The sequence below is a fragment of the Acomys minous genome (genome assembly GCF_964271855.1).
Source record: "Acomys minous genome assembly, chromosome: 10".
In the NCBI taxonomy this organism is placed as follows: domain Eukaryota; kingdom Metazoa; phylum Chordata; class Mammalia; order Rodentia; family Muridae; genus Acomys; species Acomys minous.
In genome coordinates this window covers 9,365,032-9,385,053 of record NC_140491.1, presented here as the reverse complement: position 1 = coordinate 9,385,053, position 20,022 = coordinate 9,365,032, and the positions used below count along the sequence as shown (strand labels likewise).

The 20,022-nt window shown below is 38.2% G+C and overlaps 1 long non-coding RNA gene across 7 annotated transcripts in view; it reads right to left on the bottom strand.

Moving 5' to 3' along the window:
* Nucleotides 1–6,888: 6,888 nt before the first annotated feature.
* The window catches only part of LOC311606698, a 34,551-nt gene continuing 21,417 nt past the window's right edge, over nucleotides 6,889–20,022 (bottom strand). For 5 of the 7 annotated variants that reach the window (XR_014782405.1, XR_014782406.1, XR_014782408.1 and 2 more), the window contains one exon: nucleotides 6,889–7,215. This is a non-coding gene — a long non-coding RNA (uncharacterized lncRNA). Of the gene's footprint in view, nucleotides 7,216–8,347; nucleotides 8,598–14,942; nucleotides 15,002–20,022 lie in introns of those variants that run through there. The other 2 variants (XR_014782407.1, XR_014782411.1) reach the window with 2 other exon arrangements.

Here is a 20,022-nt window from a genome sequence, read left to right as displayed (position 1 = left end):
TAAACAAGCGCATCATTGTTTCTCCACACTGAACATATTGAAGACACAGAGGGATATTTTTGCGGATGTAGTTACATACATGTATAATACAGAGTCTTCATTCACACTAACAATGAAAGTATAATAGCTTAATTTTCTGTAACTATGCACATACTGCCCCTTAGTGCTCCTTCTCTCACTCACCCAGGAATCTTAAAGATAGGCAAGTTTGCCAAACCTCTTCAGGCAATATAAAAAATTACCACATAATAAACTTTGGAATGAAAGAAAAAGATGTGTGTGACCTTAAAGTTATCCTTTCAAGAATGAAACTCCTTGAACTATTATTTATCTTCTACATTGCTTTAGCTCAGTACTCACAACAATGTAAACATCTATATTGGAACCAGTACCAGAGGCTCTTCTCTGAGCCAACTGCTTTTTAAGAGATCCTGCCTTGATCCTGATTAAGCCTCTGAACTTAGTTCTCTATTGGAATATAAGATTACATTTCCTAACAATGTAACCTGATATATTAATTTCTTATTAGATAAAACAGAAATGTATTAAGTGGGTGCTATAATAAATGTTACATTTCCAATGACAAAATGGCAACCAACACTCAACTCTGTGATGCAGCTGCTACAGTACTGAAAGATGAGGGAGAGAAGAGCATAGCTCAGTTAGTGAAGTACCGAGTGCAAGCATGAGGACCACAATTCACATCTACAAGACACATACTATATAATCATTAAAAGACTAGTCCCAAGTGTCTGTGGCTGTATCCCCTTTGTAGGAGCATGAAAACAGGGATATCAATAGAGCTTGCTAACCATGAGCCTAGCCAACTGGTGAGAGTCATTCAGTGAGAAGACTTGACTCAAAAATTCAGGTGGAAAATGATGATGAGAGAGCCTCATCATTGATGATATCAAACCTCCACATGCACACAAACACATATGCACTTGCACCTGCATGCAAATGAATAGACATACACTGTAAATACATGCATCTTTCTACAACCTCCCCCCCATACACACACACATACACACACAGATAAGCACAGTTCTTTCTTGCATGGACTATCATATGAACTAGAACGGCCAAATTCTAATTCAAATAATTAAGCAAATAGCTAATTTCTGTTGTTAAAAAAGAAAACACAAGAGTATATGTTTTCCCTAATCTTCTGTTTTCACACCATGACATATCTGTAAAACTCTCCTTATCAAAAGTGTGTACTTTCAGTTTCTAGCTCTTTTCTCACTGAAATCATTACACTAAGTTGATTTTATAAATGCCTTTTTCTTTGCAATAAAATTATCGCCTTATATAATTTGAATACATTAGGTAATTCAGAAATATTAACTTTATAGATAAATATTGACTAGATTCTAAAAGCAGTCTACAGTATTGCAGATTATATGTTTTAGTGCCAGAAGTAGAGCTTAGGGTCTCGTGCATACTGGGGCAAGTACTATGTGACAGAGTGAAAACTCCAGCCCAAGAAGATGAATTTGTCACACATCTGAATTATTATTATTTGAAATAAGATTTTGAAATGCTATTTTCAGATTACAATACCAAAGAAAAGAATCCAAAATGGAAATTCTTCATGTTTCTTCATAAGAATATAGCATGTCACATGATGGAATCCGAAGTTCTTTGGCATGCTCAACCTATGAAAATGTCACCACATTGTAGAAATCATGTCTTTTCAAGTATTTCCAAATGGAAAACTCAGTCATACCTCATAGAGTTTCCAATTAACTTTCAGGTGCTAATAAACAGCCATCATTTTTTCACCATATAGTAGAAAATAAAGTCTCAGGTACTGTTCTGACGTCTCTGAGTCTCGGTGGGTCCCAAAAGCCTAATTGAGAGTTCTGCTAGGGACAGATAAAAATCTTTCCAGTGAGCCCTCGCTGTGTGGCACTGAAAAGCTCTCCCTGCCCCTCACCTGGGCAGCATGAGAGAGCCGTCCGGCCATGATGGTGTGGGAAAGGGAGAGCCAATGGGCTAACCAACTCAGCTACCGTCCAAGTCCAGATCAAGAGCTTTGAGCTGGCTCACCTCAATGTCCACACTACCTATACACTGCTGCTGGAGCTTGTGAGGGGGCCAGTCCTGTAACGCCAAAGCTTCGTGATCTCCACGGCTCAGGGAAACTGCTGGATAGTTGAGAGGTGTTTCAGTGAGGGTCCAGTATTGGCAGTGTAGCGGAAGCCAGAGGTCTGCAATGAGTCATTGCAATGAACATTTGCCAGGAAAGCTGTTTGAACAAAGGGGCGTACTGTGCGACACACCATGACGTACCTCAGTTTCCCTTTGTTTTTATTTTTTTATTTTTGTCTTCGGGAGTACATTACAAGGGTGGATGTGTGTAGAAGGAAATGAGTGGCATTGAGGTGCACGATGTGAAATTCACAAAGGATTAAAAAAAAAAAGACTTCACCCAAGCAAGAAAAGCTGGTTCCTATCATATACTTTAGACCCATTTCATTCAAGCCATTTTCCTTTTGTTTTGTTTTGTTTTGTTTTGTTTTTGTATTTAACTTTTTCCTTTTTAAAAAATTTTTTATTAATTTATTGTTACATCCCATCCCTTGTATCCTCCCATTCTTCCCTCCCTCCCATTTTCCCCTTACTCTCCTCCCTTATGACTGTGACTGAGGGGGACTTCCTCCCCCTGTATATGCTCATAGGGTATCAAGTCTCTTCTTGGTAGTCTGCTATCCTTCCTCTGATAGCAGGTCTCCCCCTCTAGGGGATGTGGTCAAATATGAGGCACCAGAGTACGTGTGAAAGTCGTACCCCACTCTCCACTCAACTGTGGAGAATGTCCTGTCCATTGGCTAGATATGGGTAGGGGTTTAAAGTTTACCGCCTGTATTGTCCTTGGCTGGTGCCATAGTTTGAGTGGGACCCCTGGGCCCAAATCTGCCTATCGTAATGTTCTACTTGTAGGTTTCTAGGACCCTCTGGATCCTTCTACTTTGCCATTCTCCCATGCTTCTCTCATCTAGAGTCCCAATAGGATGTCCTCCACTCTGTCCCAGATTCCTGGTAAGTGAAGGCTTTCGTGGGACATGCCCCTTGGGCTAGTATGCAGATACAAGTGAGTATATACCACTTGAGTCTTTTGCTTCTGGGTTAACTCACTCATTATGATCATTTCTTGCTCAATCCATTTTCTACCCACCAGGTTTCACTTCCTTTCCACACAAGACTTTCAAATACAAGGGCATCCACCTGAATGAATGTCCAGTGAACACCTTACTCCGTGTGACTCGGGGACTTCTTTATGCAGAAGTTATTTGTTTCCAGGTAGAATTCCGCATGTCACACACAATGCAGGGTGTCTTCCTTGAAGGACTGTGCGTGTATATGACTGATAAACTGCTGTAGGACCCACTCATCCAGTGCGATTTGTTAATGGCCAACCCCAAATAAGATAAACAAGAAATGATGAAAACACCAGCAGGGACTTCTCCTACAAAAGTAACCAGAAGCTTCATATACGTAGTCTAAAAGTAAAGCAATGGAAATCAACTCTGAGAAGTTCACGCTACTTATTGCATTGCCACACATGAGCACAGCTGCTGGGGAACACATGCCGGTCCATGCTCGCTTCTGGAGTCATTCTGTTCCTATAGATTTCATCCTGATAGTGCAGCAGCTCTCCACACGGTGACCAAAAATCACAGCCACTGACTTATAATCACTTTTTCATCCATTGTCTTTTGTAGCCATTCAAGAATGTATACATCCTGAGCGTCCTTAATTCTAGAAATGTCACGTTGTCTGTGCCAAAAGCACACACACACACACACACACACACACACACACACACACACACCACAAACAAAACAAACAAGACAATACCCTTGGTTATTTTTTATGAATCAGGGCTTTCTGGTTTTCTGTCCTCAAGGTCATTTAGTTTTCCTTCCACCTAACTCCCTTAGACCTTTAGAATGCTGAAGTTGAATTATTGGTTCCCCTCTCTCCAGAATGGCCCAAAATTCCCTGAGGAAAAGTGTATTAACTCTTATCTGTCGCCAACACAGAATTTTAGTAAAGAAGCATTTACAGCACCATCCCACTCTTAAACAAGTGCTAATTCCAGGAGGGCCCAGCTGATTTGCATTTGCATAGCCAAATGTGTGATTCCTCTCACTTTTACCAGGAGCATATGGGAGTTTACTCAACTAAAGCGACAACAGAAACATAGATGGATCCATTATGTTACAGACAGAGAAAAGAAGGCAGTATTGTCTGCCGACTAAAGTGTCTGTGCCCAAAAGCAGATATTCCAATAGAAGTAGAATGTCAGATATTGATGCTTTTTATTTTTTTCAAGTTGCCACCATTTCAAAGGGAAAACATAAAAAGATACATGGAGCATTAATACTATATCGCATTTAATCCAATTTATATGAAATGTTGTTCTTTCAATGTTTTATTAATTGTTAAACATCCTTTATTCATACTAAGTCTTGAATATATAGTTTATATTTATATTCACAGCATTTTTCTTGGTGTTTTGAAATAGGGTTTCTTTGTGTAGCTTTGGATATCCTGGAACTAGCTCTGTAGATTAGGTTGGCCTAGAACTCACAGAGATCTGCTTGGCTATGCCTCCCAGGTTCGAGGATTAAAGGCGTGCACCACCACCACCCAGCATACATACAGCACATGTTTTTTTTTTTTAAGTAATGTATTCGTATTACATCTCAATTCTTATCCCCTCATTTGTATCTTCCTGTTCCCCCTCCCTCTTTCATTCTATTCCCCTGCCCTAGGTTTGTGACAGAAGGGGACCTCTTCCCCTACTATAAGATCACAGCCTATCAGGTCTCTTCTGGTAGCCTGCTTACTTTTCCTCTGAGTGTCACCAGGTCTCCTCACCAAAGGAAAGTGGTCAAATAGGGGGCACCAGAGTTCATGTCTGAGTCAGTCCCTGCTCTCCACACAATTGTGGAGAATGCACTGTCCATTGACTAGATTTGGATAGGGGTTCTAGGTTTACTGCATGCATTGTCTTTGGTTGGCACAGTAGTTTGAGCTGACCAGTCTGGGTCCAGATCTGCCAGTCTTAATGGTCTTCTTATAGGTTTCTAAGACCCTCTAGATCCTTCTATTTACCCATTCTTCATTATCTCTCTCACCTAGAGTTCCAATAGGAAGTCCCAGTATCAATTCCAATCTCCAGCTAAGTGAAGACATTCAGAAGACGTCTCTGTTCGGCTAGTGTCCAATTATGAGTATATACCATGTGTATTTTTCTGAGTCTGGGTTACCTCACCCAGGGTAATTATTCCTAGTTCAATCCATTTGCCTCCAAATTTCAGGATTTCCTTGTTTTTTAATTGCTGAGTAGTATTCCACAGTGCAAATGTACCGCAGTTTCTTTCTCCATTCTTGCAGCACATCTTAATCTAGACCAGGCCTTCAGCAGGTTCTAGGCTGGCAGCAGTCAGGTTGCTCAACAGAATTTTAGAGAGAGACTGCAAATCTCTCACCCAGAACCGTTCTCATTGGCAAGGTGACCACCAACAGTTTTCTAATGCTGTCTGTGCTTTCTTTGATTGTACACATAAAGAACACAGTCACTAAGGTCCCTGGGTCAAAGGGTTTGTATTTAATAGCAGAGAACAAGCAGTACCAGGTGTACTGAAGAGGAAGAATTAGTGAATGTTCTTAATGCTCAGCTCCGGAAAGGAAGTCAAACACAGCAACCTCATTTTGTTAGTTTTTAGTCCTATTCCATTCCCTTAGTGTGTGAGGATAGAACTGGTTGGTTTATCACTTGAGAAATTTCAGGTCACAGGGGTCACTTTTCTTTTAATGTATTAAAATTTTCAAATAAGTATATTTTTATTTAAAAAAAAAAAAACCTCATGATAAGGGGCTGGAGAGATGGCTTGGTGGTTAGCTGTTCTTCCGGAGGACCTGGATTCAACCCAGCACCCACATGCCAGCTCACAACTTCCTGTAGCTCCAGTACCAGGGGATCCAACACTCTCACACAGACATACATACAGGCAAAACACCAATGCACACACACACAAAAATAAAATAAAATAAAAAATAAAAAAAAACATAAAGCAAAAAGCAAGAAAACAGCGAGGCATGGTGGCACACACCGAAATCGTAGCACTCAGGCAATGGCAAGTAGATCTTGGTGAGTTCAAAGCCAGCCTGCTCTACAAAGCAAGTCCAAGAGAGCCAAGGCTACCCAGTGAAACCCAGTCCAGGGCAGAGTGGGAAGGGTGGAATTGGATTTGTTTCCTTGTGTTCTTGTCTTCACCTCATTCATTTTCATTTTTTTCATGATATAATCTACATATGACATCTTTTGCTCATCCCTTCACTATCAGTTTTCTGTTTGTGGGGGGGGCGGTTTGTACTGCATATTCCCATATGACCTTGGTGAGTTAATCTCACTAAAACACAGTGCCCACATCAATAAAATTGTATTAGGAATCCTTTCTTCGGTTCTTTGAGTTATCCAATGATAACTATAAAAATGGTAGCCATTAGTGTAGAGATTTAAAAAGTTCCAAGTTAAAAATCTTCCTTCCCCACTTAATAATTTATTGTACAATTATAATCAGTGCCTAGAGAGAGAGAAGGATGGTGACATAAAACTCAAGTAAACTTCTTTGCACTGAAATCTAGGATTTTACTTTAACATTTTATTCAGATAAAAATAGTTATATGCATCGAGAGACAGAAACACAGAGACATATGCCCACAGAAAGAGCAGATTGTCAAGGAAACTTAGATTTGAGACTAGAAGAAACTATCACAACTAGAAAAATAAATGTCTCTCCCATATTTGGCACCTGAATATGACAGCGTTCTAGAATGTTGTTCATTTCCAAGGTCATACTGATACTACTGATTAAAAACAGAAAACCAAACTGATAACAGTTTATGTTTTATTCAACTAACAATCTATCATATTGCCCTGAGGGGAAAAACACAAGAATATTCCTCTTGGTTTCATGGCAATTATGCAATCAATATTCATTGCAGAGCTAGCTTCTAATAGACATTTAATTTGGGGTTCTTTCATGTCAAATGTTTTTTAATAATAAAGATGAGATAAAGATAATAGAAAACAAATATGAAAAGCTGATATTTCCCAGCTAAAAGAAATCTGACTTAGCATAGATTAAGCGAGCACTTGTATAAAATCTTCATTGTAGAAATTTGTATCTTCAATATCTGAAAATGGAGAAGAAATAATTAAACAGAAATTGTTATTTTTTACATACACTGTAAATTTCCAGCTGGTTATGAACATGGCTGTATATTACATTTACCCTCCTATATGTGCCAGTGGAAACAGAAAGAACAGAAAGAATGTGCTACCATTCAGGACAAGGTGACAAATCACAATTGAAAAGATATATAATATCACCCTTTTAGAGGCAATATTTTAGCTACTATACCTCTTTATCTACAAAACATAATATAGCATATTTGTAACAGGAAATAATCTTTAAAATAGGTAGCAAAATAGCTACATTTTTATCAAATTTTGTAAAAGTAATTTATGAATAAAGTAGATAATCCTGTGATAATGGCCATAAATAATTTCCCCTGTATGCAATGTACTTATTAATTGATTCTATTTAGGATAGCATGAAAGTTACCTTCAAATGTCTTGCCCTAGAAATGTAATTAAAGTGGAAACACATATTCTTAAGACAAAATTACATTTCAGAAGGCCCATAATTTTCCTAAATAATATTAACATATTAGGCAAAAATAAGTATGTACCATGATCTACTTGTAATAAGGTAAAACAATTTAAAGTCTATTAATGGAGAATTATTCTTTATGATTCTAACAAATTTAGACACTGTCACACCCAACTCTTTTCAGAACAGTCATATATTACTTATGAAAATGTAAACTGGAAACCAAAATAAAGGTAACACATAAAAATTTGTTGTGTCATTATTTCACATGTTTCATTTAACCTGAGACATGTTCTATATGCATAAGGATATAACTTTAAAATGCCAGCCTTTTACAAAAATTAAGTTTCAAGGGCTGTATATATAGCACAGCATTAGAGAACTCTCTGTGGTGTCAGGGCCCTGGGCTCACAACCACATATTAAAAACTAGAAAAATAAACTTTTCAACAAAACCAAATAATTTTCTTGATGTAAAGAAATTCCTCATATTGTCTTGACTGATAGCCATCTCTATAAAAATTCTTCAGTGGTAAAGAAAAAGAATAATAATAATAATAAAATTAAATATATTACAGGAGACTCAATGATAGATTCTATTATTACATTTATTCATTTGTTTATTTATGGAGACAACACATATATAATTATGGGCATGTAGAGGTCAGAGGTCTGACTGGGGTACGCTTTCCCCTTTCAGTATGTGAGTCCCCGGAATGAACTCAGGTAGGTCATCAGGCTTTGAGCCAGCATCCTTATCCACGGAGAAGCTCACTGGTCCTCAACAGTAGGTTTGGGGTGACAGAAGAAACGCTCAGAAGTGGAGAAAAGGAGGTGGGGAGTTGAGGTTGTTCAAGAAAAGCAGCACAACATTCAGTATAACAACAGGAACGGAATAAGACAACTAGAGAGAAAGAGCGGAGGAAGAAAAGAAAGGAGAGAGAGAGAGAGAGAGAGAGAGAGAGAGAGAGAGAGAGAGAGAGAGAGAGAGAGAGAGAATTAACTGAGTGTGTGAAGTATAGGAAGAAGAGTAAATACAAATGCTCCCATATTATTTAGAACAGTAGCCTACGTTTTCAAAAGGCCCAGCGAAGTGTCAATGGTCGAAATGTAGACTCACACAAACATAGTTTGCTATAGAAATATACATTCTGACCTGCCATACACACGGAGACCAGGGACCTGACTGGGAGCCACAGACTGCAAGAACTGGAGAACACTGGGTGAGTGGGGTCCCACCCAGTGCAGACCTCAGGTGGGTCTGGCCCCAGGTCAACCAACAGCCCATGGAAGTCCTGAATCCACTCCCCAGACTCTGGAATGGAACCCACCTGCGGCCTGCAGCTGACCTCAAAAGCCTGAACTCGGTGTGTGAGATGGTGGAACAACAGAGCTCTCGGCCTAGGGTAGTCTCAGGGAAAAAGGGTGAATCTGTCCTCGGACAACCCCACCCGCCCCATGCCAGTCTATGGAGAGCCCCGGGGGCCTCAGAGAAGCCCAGGCGGCTGTGAACACGTTGCCCAGCCATAGCACGTATGCCCAGAACACGAGCCAGGCTGCTGGCCGCTGTGGACCAAGCCTGCAAAACTGACCAGATAGAACCCAGCTAGGCCAGTGCCCTTGCTCTGCAGGATCCTCCACTCTCTTGGGGGACACTGGACAGCTCTGAGTGGTTCGGGGAGAAAACTGATGAGCAACCCCAGCCCAATGGGGCAAAACCACCACAATCACGCTGTCCGAACAGATCCGGATGGGAAACTATCTACCTGCCACAGCAGTCTGTGCCTGTACAGATAAAACCCGGCCTGGCCAGTCCCCATGCCCCAGGGGCCCTCCCATGCTCTTGAGAGAGGCTGGCCAGCACTGAGGGATCTGTACAGTGGTTTGAACAGCAGCCACAACTCACTGGGACTGAACCGCTAAAGGTGAGCTATCTAGACTGGTCCAGGTAGAAACCTTACTGCGGGCCACAGCTGTCTGGGCCTGCACAATTGGGCAGATAAAGGTTGGCTTGGAATGTTTACAAGGCCTGACAGGGTTTCCCATGCTCTTGGGAGACGCTGGACAGCCCTGAGGGGTCAGGACAGAAAATTAAATAGCAGCTCCAACACAGCTGGTCTGAATCGGCTCAGTAGTATGAACGAAACCAGGCAGAAGCCTACCTCTGCTGACCCAGTCAGGAGCCTAAGGTGTAGAGCAAAGTCTCCTGGAGCATGAACTATGTCACCTGCCTGTTCCAATGAAGAACTCCCTGATCCCCACAGGCAAGGGCACTTAACTTATAATCACTCACCAACTATCCACTCTCAACAACCCGTTAAGGACACCAGAAGCTACCTCCCAACGTTAAAGACAGCAAGATGACTAAAGGACATCATAAGAATGCAAACAACAAAAACCGAAACAATTTTTTCATCTCCAAATCCCAGATATCCCAAAGAAAGCTACCCTGAGAACTCAAACACAATCAAAATACAAGAAAATGACCTCAAATCCTTGGTAATGAAGATGCTAATGGAAGAAACTAAGGAAATCCATAAACAAATGCAGGAAGATGCAAATAACAAGTTGAAGACATAAAAGAGGCATGTAGAGTGGCACTGGAAGAAATCGATGAAAATACAAACAAACAGATGAAGGAAATCAATAAAATAGTTCACAATCTGAAATGTAGATGACCCCCAAAATTCCACCAGAGAACTCCTATAGCTGATAAACACCTTCAACAAAATGGCTGGATACAAAATTAACTCAAAAAAGTCAGTAGCCTTCCTATAAAGAAATAACAATCATGCAGAGAATGGAATTAGGAAAACTACACCCTTCACAATAGCCACAAGCAAAATAACTCTAACCAAGCAAGTGAAGGACTTGTTTGAAAAAAACTTCAAACCACTGAAGAAAGAGATTGAAGATGACATGAGAAGATGGAAGGATCTCCCTTGTTCGTGGATTGGGAGAATTAACATAGTAAAAATAGCCACCTGGCCAAAATTTACAGATTCAATGCAATCCCTATCAAAATACCCACACAATTTTTTAAAGACATTGAAAGATCAATTCTCAACTTCCGATGGAAAAATAAAAAACCAAGAATAGCTAAAACAATCCCATACAATAAAAGATCCTCCAGAGTAATCTCCATACCTGATCTCAAGCGGTACAACAGAGCAACCATAATTAAGACAGCATGGTACTGGCACAGCAATAGGCTGGTTGATCAATGGAATCAAATCGAAGACCCAGAAATAAATCCACACACATATGGTCACTTGATTTTTGACAAAGGATCCAAATTTATTCAATGGAAAAAGGATAGCATCTTCAACAAATGGTGCTGGTCTAACTGGATATCTCATGTAGAAAAAATGCAATTAGACCCATATTTATTACCATGACAAAATTCAAATCCAAGTGAGTTAAAGACCCCAACATAAACCCAGAGACATTAAATCTGTTAGAAGAAAAAGTGGGGAAGAGCCTGGACCACATTGGCACAGGAGTAAACTTCCTGAACAGAACATCAACAGCCCAGGCCTTAAGGTCAACAATTAATAAATGGGACCTCATGAGGCTGAGAAGCTTCTGTAAGGCAGAAGACACTGTCAACAGAACAAAGTGACAGCCTACAAACTGGGAAAAGATCTTCACCAACCCTTCATCTGACAAAAGTCTAATATCCAAAATACATAAAGAACTAAAGAAATTAAACACCAACAAACTAAATAACCCAATTAAGAAACGGGGCTCAGAACTAAACAGAGAATTCCCAACAGAGGAATATCAAATGGCTGAGAAACACTTAAAGAAATGCTCAACGTCTTTAGTCATCAGAGAAATGCAAATAAAAATTACTCTGAGATTCCATATTTCAGACATCAAAATGACTAAGATCAAAAACTCAAATGAGACCACATGAGAGCAAGGATGTGGAGAAAAAGGAACTCTCCTTCATTGCTTGTGGGAATGCAAACTTGTACAACCACTTTGGAATTCTATCTGGTGATTTCTGAGAAAACTGGGACTAGGGCTTCCTCAAGACCCAGCTATTCTACTCCTTGGAATATACCCAGAAGATGCTCCACTGCACAACAAAGATATATGCTCAACCATGTTCATAGCAGCCTCATTCATAATAGCCAGAATCTGGAAACAGCCTAAATGACTCTCAGTAGAAGAATGGATAAAGAAACTGTGGTGTATTTACACTATGGAACACTAATCAGCTATTAAAAACAAGGAATTCCCCAAATTTGTGGACAAATGGATGGAACTAGAAATGATCATACTAAGTGAGTTAACCCAGACACAGAAAGATTCATATGGTATATACTCACTTATAATTGGACACTAGCCCAAAAGGCATGTCCCATGAAAGTCTTCACTTTCCAGGATGTTGGAATAGATGGGTGGACATCCTACTGGGACTCTAGGTGAAAGAAATATAGGAGAATGGGGAAACAGAAGGATCCAGAAGGTCCCAGAAACCTACAAGAAGAACATCATGATGGGTGGATCTGGGCCCAGGGGGTCTGCTCAAACTACTACACCAACCAAGGACAATACAAGCAGTAAGCATCGAACCCCTACTCTGGTCTAGCCAATGGACAGGACATTCTCCACAGTTATGTGGCGAGAGAGGTCTGACTCTGACATGAGCTCTAGTGCCCCATATTTGACTACCTCCCATTGGTGGGGAGGCCTGATGGCACTCAGAGAAAGAACAAGCAGGCTACCAAGATGATATTTGATAGCCTATGACCATATAGTGAGGGAGGAGGTCCTCCTTAGTCATAGACCTAGGGGAGGGGAAAAGGGTGAAAGCAGGAGGGAGGGAGGAATGGGAGGGTACAAGTCATGGGATAACAATTGGCATGTAGTCTGAACGAATTAATTAAAAAAGAAATAATACATATTCTCATTCTCATATTCTCATTAAGAAATTATGTTGCACACTTAGAAATCAGTAAAGCCAGAGTTCTTTAATAATAGCATGCATCTGTCTCTAGCTAATGTACAAAGAGCTCACCCTGAGTAGGTTTGCTAATTTATATGCTTGTGCATTCCACATACCCTGTCACCTTAAATCTCCTTCAAGTCCAGACCGCAGGTTACACTATGAACAATTTAAGCAGAGACAATAGGCTCCACATTGATCACCTGGTTATATGGGAGATTTACCCACCAATGTTATTGCCAGAATTATTTCTTAAGTATACCAGTGTTGTTCTATTTGAATAGTTGTTCCCAGGTTCATCCTGCCCACCCAGCAGCATCGTGATTTTCCTGAAAATAGCACAGGAGATTTAATGGCAGACAAGGACTTATAGATGTCTGTGACCCCACACTGCTTCCTTGAGATGCCTATTAAAGATATGTTTTCTGATATGGGGATAGTTCTAACAACAGGTTGGGAGACAGGCTTGTCTCTCTCTGATGTGTGAATTGAGCCTAATTGAAGGACAACCTTGTTTAAACAAATATTATTAGAAAATTTCCAAGCAACCCTAAATACCGGAAGCTACGGGGAATATTCACATTCAAACCACTACATGTGGTATATTCTAGACCCATAGATGACTGAATTCTAAACAAAAGAGAGAAGCTTACATTTGTAAAATAACTTCAACCTTAAATCTTGATATACTTGGTTGTCAGTTTCTACTTGTTTTTCTAAGCAGTAATGAACTGCCTGGTGTTTCTGCAGATGCCTTACATCTTAAATATATTCTCCTCATGTGTACGCTGTCTCTCATTTATAATAGAATTTCACTCCTTATCATCCTACCTTGTTATTTGGGTTTTTTATTACCAAATATCACATGGAAACCATTTTGTTCCTTGTCTAAATGCGCTTTGCTATCAAGTGTTTACTAATTTTAGTCAGAAAAAGATTTAAAATTTGGAAATACACTGTATCTTCTCATATATAAAATAAATAGTACCCTGTCCATATGATTTGAATGTGAATTTTATGTTTTACAATCTCTCTTGTACCTACATCAAGTTAATATCATTACATCTCCTTGGCATTATCAGTTCTCAGTTATACTTGAATTGGAACAAAAATTTGATGAATAAAATAAAAAAGGCCATAGTATTTAGAATATAGGTCCTCAGCTAGTCAGTAATGAATAAACAGATTCATCTTCAAACCACTGATCCCCCATTCTTTATGTATCATCAGTTCAGTTTTCTAAATGCATCCTGGTCTAAAGCTCATGTTCATTTTCACTACTTCCTTATCTAGACCATTGACACTGTTTCCTGGATACTTACTCAAAATGTTGACTCATGGGCCTTCCAAAAAATATTTAACTTTGTTACATTAATAATACTTGGAAAATGATAATTTCAGCTCTGTTACCATGATGATCTATTGTACAAAATTACTTATCATCTAAACTGTTATAGATGTTATGGAAATGTGACAGATCAATAAATATGAAATTAGTTCTTGAATAAATACATTATGGAAATTTCTGGGTTTTTTTTACTGTTTAGGATATATTTGAGAGAATAATAACTGTAAGTTATAAAATGTTAGGCTAAATTTCATCTGATTGATAAGTTCTTCAGTCTTTATTAGCATATTCAGTTTTATCTATATGCCTAGCACAATAGACCTAGAGGAGTTTGAAGACTGCCCCTATGCTATCTTATTATTTGTGATATGTGTCTGGGACATTAGTCAAAGCTTACAGAAAGAAAGAGAGAGTTAATATCAGTATTGCACTATGTCTCATATTTAAGACAAATACACAGCTAGAAGTAGATCACCTACTTTGATTACTCACTGTGCAACAAAACAAAATCATTTTTTATTTTTCTCACTTAATATTACTTCTCTGTCTATATAAACTCTGTTTTTTTGCCATAATGCTAAAAAACTAAATTTATAAACCTAATAATGAGTTTATTCACTGACAAATGTTAGGCAGTTTATTTCCATAAGAAAATCACTTCATACTTTTACGATCTTGCTGAATCTAGTTACATTTAATTATATTAGCACAACACTGGGGCTAAAGATGTGGTAATAACTCCATGGGAACTAGTGTTTCATTTTTCTATGCTTTAAGTATTTAATGCTTTGAAATATAGAACACTAAAAAAGGGGTAATATATACATATATATATATATATATATATATATATATATATAATGATGGTGCACACTGTATAGAAAATAATGAGCCTTTTTTTATATATATAGAGTTCTTCAAATCAGACTGCTTCAGTTACTTACAAACTGAAATGCTTGTTTATAAGAGTCCAAGGTTTTTCTCATGGCCAGGGAAGAAGTTGCTATGGTAAGAAAAAATAATTGAAGGACATTAATAGGAAAGAGGTCACCGTTAAGAAGCACATAAAGACAAAGTAAAGTTAGATTGGTGATTGCTGCAGTCACCAAAGATTCCAACCAGGACACCGCATCCTTATGAGCTACTCCAATGAAACAAAAATCCTTCATGAGCTTGACTCAACAACCAGATCCCAGCCATGTTGCTCTAACTTTTATCCCATGGCTTAGGTCTTTCTTACTGCATATAGTCTGTCTGAATTAATATATTTTATTTGTGTGATTCAAACATTTAAGAGAAAGAAAGAAACAGATAAATATTAAAATACTTCTAATTCTTAGAGTTTGTTTTTTTTTTTTAATCCCTTATAACAGATGCTCTAAGCTGCTTCTACACACTAGCTGAAAATCTGAGAAACCCAAGACATGAGTTCAGACTTCCACTGGGACAGAATGCCTAAGACAAACAACTTTAGGGAAGAAAGAGTCATTTTGTCTGATGGTTCCAGAAGCTTCTGTTCAGTCATGGCAGAAAGAGCCTTGTGAAGTTCATGGGATCAGAAGCACTATTTTGAAAAAAAAAAAATAGTGGCCCAGAAGGGACAAATTGAAGCATAAACCATAGGCTAGCCTCAAACATTCAAGGGCCTGCCCAGTGGCATATACTTTCCAGCTAAGCCCACCTCCCAAATGTCCTATTGTTTCCCACAACAGTAACACCTGCTTGGGACCCAGCATTCTGAATATGATGGGCCTGTGGGAGCCTTTTCAGATTCAAGCCATTATGGGTGAAGAAACAACCAGTATGGCACATGACTTCACTGTCACTGAACTAAAATCAGACCACTGCCTCTTTAAGAGCTATCACATATTCATTTTTCCATCCTCTCCGTGGTGCTAAAGGATGCCTATCACTCTGATGTGACCTATCTCACTGAAGACAATGTCAAGGAGTGTGGCAATAATCACAAGCTTTTAGATCATAACGCTAACTTTAAGATGCAAAAAATAAATAAATAAATAAATAAATAAATACATAAATCTGGTGTTCTTTACTTTTCTATTGTTTGGTTAGATTTTCTTTTATGGGGTATGCATTTTCCTTCATTACAATAATCTTTCCACTAAGAAATTTGACTTATTGTTTTCTCATAGCAAACTTACATTTTCAATTAGACTTTATTCAAATAATACTTTGTTCAATGTGGTATCTACCTTCTTGTTGATTTTCAGATCTAGTACGTATGTGTTCATTTATATAAATGACACACAGAAAGCTCCTCACACATAGCCATTGAAGTTTCAAGAAAATTTGATTAAGTCATCATAATTCTAATACATTATAAGAGACAGTTTGACCTTTGTTCATTTTTTTTTCTAATTTTGTCTTGGGTTCTCTCTCTAGCGAGTAGCTGTAAATGACATCTCTGCTCTAATAGTTGCAGGTAATTTGGCTGATGTTCACAATAGGCCTGTTGCTGGATTTTTGTTATTTATCTAGCCAGTTGTCTGTAGGTTGGGGCAGTAAGCAGACAGTCTTGTCCTGGGAAGTCTGTTTATACTTGAACATACTCTTGTGGATTTTTCTCTGTGCCACATTCAGTGTATTTCTGCTAAAGTAGCTGTATTCCAAAAACGTGTGATGCTTAGTCTGTATTGTCAACTTGACTGCATTTAGAATCACTTAAAAAAGACATGTCTGGGCATGTATGTGAGAAACATTTTTAGAGAGATTTAAACTGATATGGAAAGACTTTCCCTTCCCCCAAGTGTGAGTGGCCTGGGATCCCAGACTGAATAAAAAGAAAAAGGCAAGTAGAGCCTCTGTTTCCTGAATGTGGACAAAACTGACCAGCTGTTTCATGCTCTCGGTGTCTCCTCAGACCTAGACACAAAATAAATCATTACTTCCTGAATTTTCTATTATAAAGTATTTTGTTAGCAAATGTTAGCAACCAATCCAAAGACTATTAATAAGAAGAAAATTTAAGGGCAGGGTTTGAATGGACACACTGGAAGGAAACAATAAAAACATACTACATTAACAAAAACAGTCCATAAGAGAGGAGGGCTGAACGAAGAGAGGCATTGACAAAAGCCAAAGGGAAATCAGCGGCATTTGGATCAACCAGCAAATAGCAAGCAAAAAAGCAATGAGCTTTTGGCCAGAGTGTGTCTGGAGTGTCCAAATATTACCCAAACATGACACGTTCTAGTAAGTAGGCTTAATGAGAGCAGATGTAACCCCATGAATGAAAAGCGGTCAGATGTAGCTCAACTCTACAACCCATTTGAGGTGTGTGAAAGCTAAAGAAGCAACAAGGAAGTTGTGTTTATGTGCTCCACAGAGTGATGCTAAGAGGAGGTAAGTTTCTGATGCAGACAGACATACACACTGACCACCCAAGGACCTGGGGGAAGTATGGTCCTGAAAGAGCATGTTAAGGATGACCATGCCCTGCTTCTGACATAGGAAAGACTATGTTCAAATAAATGACAAGGTCATGTATTGTTGTAAAAATGACTATTATTTAATATTGATTCATATGATTATTAAATACAGCAGTTATTATTTAAACCACTATTATGAAAATAGAACACATAGACACTACAACAAGGAAGTTAAAAGAACTACATTTTGTCTTCTTTACTGAGATATTTTTGTTTACAAAATGTAAACAATATTAACTACTTTATGAACTGAAATAAAAACTTATTAAATACAATAGCTACCATATAAAGGAAAAATAAGTAAATAGAACTGAAAATTTCTAAAAAATAGTAAATATATACAAAGTTTTAATCAAGGAGTAGTAAATCTTGCTTCAAGTCCCTTACAACTCATTAAATAATGTTTCACGCATTAATTCTCAAATATTTAAATATAATCATTAGTTTGGAAATGAAATATTATTAAGAAGACACATAGAATCCCTAACATATACATTGCCATAGCAACATTTATCTCACAGAATGTCCTGCACATTTTTCTACCTCACTAAATACATTTTGGTGAACTAATATAACCTTTAAATTATATCAAAAAAGAAAGCAATCCTGATATTATGTACTTTGTATGATAGGAGGCTACATGTTCTTATTCTTTGAAATTTTTATGCATGTGACAAAGTATTTTGTTCATATCCACCCCTATTCTCGCCTGTCAACATCTGCCAACTCCTCTCAACACATCCCTTTTCCAACTTCATTTCCTATTTTATATAACACACTTCCTTCAATTAGTGTTGCCCATGTGTACATGGATGTGGAGTCATTAACTGAGACATTAGTAGCCTATCCTTGGCTACTCCCACAAACAAAAGTAACTCTCCCATCAATTGTGAGGAGAAGAAGGTGGTGGTTAATACAGAGACTCACCTGTTCAGAGTCCTGAGCATAAGTGCTGTGAGTGCTCAGCCATAGATGCTACACCAACTCAACCTCAATCTATCCAAGTCTCAGAAAGTATCTCAGAAGAGGCAGCAGAACATAATTTAAGAGCAGGAGGACAGCAATAAAATGTTATATCCTCTGGATATGGCATGGCTATTACACACAGGAACTCACAGCAGCTGTGGTTACCCTCACAAGACTTGTTCAAGATCAAGCCATATAAAAAAAAATCTCCAGAACAAATCTGGAAGGGTCTCCAGGCACTCCACCTCTATCCAAAAGCTACACACTTTGAGTTCATACCATATCGTCTTATCTTCAGGCATTTCCACATCCTCTTCACTACTGCCCCCATATCTTCACAAACCTAACACATCTTCAGCCTCAACCTTTAAGTCTTAGTATTAGACTGACTACTGCATACTACTAGCATTCCAAGGCCCCAAGACTGAGCTATTTAGTCTTATCATGGCTGGAACCCCCTACTTGTCTCTTGTGCTCTAATACTCTTCTTGTAAAATCATCACCTGTGCAAGTTGACATATGATGCCTGATTTTCACTGCAATGTGCACAAGAACACTATGACGATGACCACATTGGTTTGCTTCAGGCTTCCCACCTTATATACATAAATAAAAACTTCAAGTAACAACAAAATGTATCTTCCTGTCTGCTTCCAGGACAGAGTAAAAAGTGGAGTGAGAGTTGAGGATAGATATACAGAGTAAAAAGTGGGGCAAGAGTAGAGGATATCTAAGTAAGTAGAAAGGGCTCGGACTTTCATAAGAGTATTAGAAAAATGTGACAGTTATAAATAAACTGAAAAAAATAATCCTTAAAAATACTTGTTACCAACTTTAAAGTAATAAAAGCATTTTTAAATGCCATATTCTGGATGTCTCTGGGGTTTTTTGAAGACCTTATCTTTCTCTTTCTATAGAGTCATATCTATCTGCTGCACCTAAGATGTACATTCCTGTGATAAAAGTAGACTAGCAATGGAAATGACCATGATTTAATCTACTAACATTTCATTTGTATAACTTATTTCTCCTAAACAGCTTGCTATAGCACTTTCAAAGCATTGAAAGTAAACCTTGTATTATAATTGAGTTATATGGGTACACTAAATTATATTAGAAAATATATATATGTGTATATATATATATATATATATATAATGTGTGTGAAGAATAATCTACATTTGAATTCTATACCACTGTATTTAGAACATATTCTGTGTCTATATACAAAATTCTATGCCAGTGAGTTAAAAAGTAACTTGTGAGTGACAATTGAGGCATTAAATTGAAGAGTAGATTCACTAATCTACTTTTTGTTCTATCTTTCCTATATATATCTATATTCCTCCTGCTTTCCTTTCAACCCCTTTCTCCAAACAGAATGTTAATGCCCCGTATACTGTGAGGAATGCATCCTGTCAGGTCTGATCCAATGTCAGTGTCTGGTTCTTTTGTTCTGAAAGCATATAATTTCTCACAAGCACTATACAGTCCTAAAACTGTAAGTGTATAAGGTGTGTGTGTGATACACAGAACAATTAAGGCTGGATTTCTGCTCTTTGTATGAGCAGGAAAAGAGAGCATCTGTAAATCTTCATTCATACCCTAT